The sequence below is a fragment of the Choloepus didactylus genome, chromosome 5, assembly GCF_015220235.1.
Source record: "Choloepus didactylus isolate mChoDid1 chromosome 5, mChoDid1.pri, whole genome shotgun sequence".
Classification (NCBI taxonomy): domain Eukaryota; kingdom Metazoa; phylum Chordata; class Mammalia; order Pilosa; family Megalonychidae; genus Choloepus; species Choloepus didactylus.
In genome coordinates this window covers 67,871,538-67,875,834 of record NC_051311.1, presented here as the reverse complement: position 1 = coordinate 67,875,834, position 4,297 = coordinate 67,871,538, and the positions used below count along the sequence as shown (strand labels likewise).

At 41.1% G+C, this 4,297-nt stretch overlaps 1 non-coding gene across 1 annotated transcript; it reads right to left on the bottom strand.

The window, feature by feature from the left end:
* Positions 1-3,821: 3,821 nt before the first annotated feature.
* On the bottom strand, positions 3,822-3,923 carry LOC119535592. Its single transcript, XR_005217214.1, has one exon. It is a non-coding gene; the product is annotated as a U6 spliceosomal RNA (small nuclear RNA).
* Between the last annotated feature and the right edge of the window lie 374 nt (positions 3,924-4,297).

Below are 4,297 nucleotides of genomic sequence, written 5' to 3'. Positions count from 1 at the left end.
GTTATAAGATCTCAAATATCTAATGAAAACATGGTAAATTCTGTCAGCTATGGTCACCTACAAAGGTGGAGAAATATTTCCACACTAAATTATAATCTCTATGAGGTCAGGGACTATGACTGGTTTTTGACCACCATCCATAGTCCCGAGACCTAGTTCCATGTCTGGCACTCAGTGGACGCTGAAGAAATATTTGCTGAACAAATGAATAAATAATTGAATATTGTAACAACCAGGTTTCCAATAGGAAGTGAATGACACACTCACACAGGATAATTTAAGGAGAGTGTTTATAAAGGATGTAATTAGAATGTTATAGATGGGGTATTGGGGAAGTGTTCCAGTTTGCTAATGCTGCCTTTTCGTAAAACACCAGGAATGGATTGGCTTCTATGAAGGAGGTTTATTTGGTTACGAAGTTACAGTCTTGAGGCCATAAAGAGTCCAAGGTAAGGGATACCTTCACTGAAGGATGGCCATTGGTGTCCAGAAAACCTCTGTTAGCTCAGAATGCTGGTGACTGGTGTCTGCTTGCCCCCAGGTTACGTTTCACAATGGCATTCTGCAAAATGTTGCTCTTGGGGAGTTTTGTCCTCTCCTAGCTGCAGCTCCTCCTCAAAATGTCACTCTCAGTTCTCTGTGTGTTCGTCCAAGTGTTCCTTGTGGCTGTAGCAAGCTCACTCCTTCTGTCTGAGTTTATATAGTGCTCTAGTAAATAATTAAGGCCCATGCTGAATGGGTGGGGCCACACCTCCATGGAAATTATCTAATCAGAGTTATCACCTACAGTTGGGTGGGGTGCTTCTCCATGGAAACACTCAAAGAATTACAATCTAATCAACACTAACACATCTGCCCCCACAAGATTGCATCAAAGAATATGGCTTATTCTGGGGGACATAATAGATACAAACTGGCACAGGAAGTAAATCGGATAGTGGAAGAACCCAAGCTGAAGGGACAAAGGGAAGTAGAGGTTACCAGAACTCATAAAGAAAGGGGGAGTCAACCTGAATAGAGCAGGGACCTTCCTCCTATATCCTCCCAGGGCTCCCCACTTGCCAAACCCCACCTTGAAGGCTGTTGTTGATGGATTTCATGCAGATTAATTTCAAGGGGTAGAAAACAGGGGAGAGAAGGGTGAAATGTGACTCTGGAAGGGCGAACAGAAGAAGCTGACACTGTTGTCTTCACTGACTACTGCAATGATCTGAGCAGCTAACTCACCAAAAACACACCTGCATACCCACCTGTGCAGGCACCACACATCACACGTATCTTTATTCTAACTACTCTCATTTGACTGTGGTTGCTGAAGAGACATAGAAACAAATACATTTATCCTATTCTGAAATTAGAATAAGAAATGCAAAACTTTATAATTTAATGTACCAAATATTTTTAAACTACAGGTCCATTTCATACTGCTGTCAATGAAGAAGGAGGAAGAAAAGAGACAGGGGAAATGAGAGGGAGAAAAATGGAGTATGTTCTAGTTTGCTAATGCTGCAGAATGCAAAACACCAGAGATGGATTGGCTTTTATAAAAAGGGGGTTTATTTGGCTATACAGTTAGTCTTAAGGCCATAAAGTGTCCAAGGTAACACATCAGTAATCAGGTACCTTCACCAGAGGATGGCAAATGGCGTCCGGAAAACCTCTGTTAGCTGGGAAGGCACGTGGCTGGTGTCTGCTCCAAAGTTCTGGTTTCAAAATGGCTTTCTCCCAGGACATTCCTCTCTAGCAAGCTTGCTCCTCTTCAAAACATCACTCACAGCTGCACTCAGTTCCATCTCCCTGAGTCAGCACGTTTATATGGCTCCACTGATCAAGGCCCACCCCGAATGGGTGGGGCCATGCCTCCATGGAAATATCCCATCAGTTATCATCTACAGTTGGGTGGGGCACATCTCCATGCAAACAACCCAATCCAAACATTCCAACCCAATCCCCACTGTTATGTCTGCCCCACAAGATTGCATCAAAGAACATGGCTTTTTCTGGGGGACATAATACATTCAAACCAGCACAGAGTATGAATGGGAGAGAAAAAAACAAAAAGCAAATAAAGACAATAGGGGAGATAAATGGATCAAGGGACATCTGCCCAAGGAAGAACAGTGTGGGCCTGCGGAAAGACAGATGGTGGGCAAGGGTGACGGGAAGGACGAGGATTGGGAAGAGAAGGACAAGGAGGAGACATTAGCCGTGTCTATGGCCTCAAGAAATAAACGGGCCAGTTGTTAGAAGTTGTATGGGCTGTAGGCAAATCTGTGGCATGTTAAACTTGAAAAGACACTAGACAAAAAAAAAAAAAAACCTTGGTAAAATTTTATGTCACTATCTGAGAAAATCAACCTTGACATTCTGACTTAAGTAATTAATATTCTTCATTCAGTTTGGAAATGAAAACAAAAAAGATTTCCATGCTCCTAAAAATACAAAGATTTCCATGGGGCAGAAACATTTCTTACACAATTTGTTTCCTTTCAACTCAAGAAAATTGGAAGTAACTTTGCTGTGGGAAAAATGGAAGAGAATCATTATTGATCTATCACCCACAAACTGTGTTTGTCCTTCCCTTTCTTATCCTTTACTTCCTATTTCACTGTACTGTACTGCCTTGTCTTACAATGTGTGTTTATATAAATGATATAAATAGATACCAACCATATGCTTTCATTTTTCTAATAAATATCTTATAACTGTGAATGATTTTTTCTCTTTCAATGGTTTATACATCTGTTATGCCTTGTCCAGCACATGTGGCAGTTCTGTAGCTGAGACTCAGAGTACAAAGTAAGCATTGCAATAATACGACTAATTAGTGGTGGACCCAGGATCCAGGTATCCCCACTCTACTGTCTTTTCCTCTAGGGCTCAAAATTGTGTCCTAGCTGAAAACTCCAGTAGAAGAATATCTAGATTTCAATTTTCCAATGAAATGACATTTGGGTTCCATTTTTCTTACTTTTCCCTGAAAATATGCATGCCCCTTCAATGATTTTGTGAATGTTAGAAACCTATTAAAATATGGTATTTCAAAATGATAATTGTTTACGGAAGAAGTTTCTCTTTATTTCTGAGAAGAATCAAATCTAATATGAGTCACTTAATTCATCCTGTCACAATTCAGTGTTGATGCTGTTTTTATTTTTAGGCCATTGTTGAAACTTGCTAAAAGCAATAACATAATGGTTTCACTTTTGGCATTAACTGACAGTCACTGGGATGACAACATGAGCACCTCAATGTGTCCACAATGTATAAAAATATCAAACTAAGAAGAACAGGATTAAAGAAAACAGTTCTGTTAAAAATAAACCTAAATGTTATCAGTAAGTCACTCTGCATGAAGAGGAAGTATGCAATATTCACTCTTGTTACCTACAATGAACAAATGCTCCATGCTTATAGATTATACTTTCAGTAAACACGAGGCTCATGACAGCCATGGTTTAAATTAGAGCAGAATAGAAAAGAATGAGGAAGATTCTGAGTTCCCCAAATATACAGTCAAACCATTCTTTAGCGGGCAGAGGTATTTGAAAGCTCCAAAGATCATAAAGTTTTTTTTATTTCAGAACTCTTAAAAGATATGTGAGGGAAGGAATCCGGAATCCAAAGTCTGGTGTATATTCAGAAGTGCGGTGTCCTCCACCTCCTAGAAACAGCCAGGAGTAAAGGCTAGCACAGCCCAGCAAATTAAATAGCCAGGGAAAAGCTGGTCAGAAGCACTCACCTTAAGTATTTAGTTTGATCCCAGCACACTTGGTGTTTGGGATTGTAGCCTGAGCATACAATTGGATGGGTTTACTGGGTTGAAAGTATTCCTTTCCACGAATTTGTATCATCCTGCAAGGTTCACGCTAATCTTCTCTATATCGTTCCAATTTTAGTATATGTGCTGCTGAAGCGAGCACCCGCTCCTCCCCATCCCTTTCACGCCCTCTTTTTAAAGTTCTGAGCGGACACTGTAACTTTAGAATTCCTCCCAAAACATTTGGAATCTCTGAAAACCTCAACAGGATCGAGAAAGGTGCTCCTCCGCCCCAGCACTTAAGGGTCCAATTATGCTTCTCACAGTCTCCAAACACAGCATTACCATGATGCTGCACATACGTGTGGGGTGTTTTCTCCGAGTGGGCTGGCTTTCCTGCCTCGTTTCCTTCTGGAAGATTAGTTTGCAATACTGTGGGGAAGAGCGCCCTCGTCTGCCTTGCAGTAGGTAATGCGTGTGTGTGTGTGTGTGTGTGTGTGTGTGTGTGTGTGTGTGTGTGTGTGTGTGTGTGTGTGT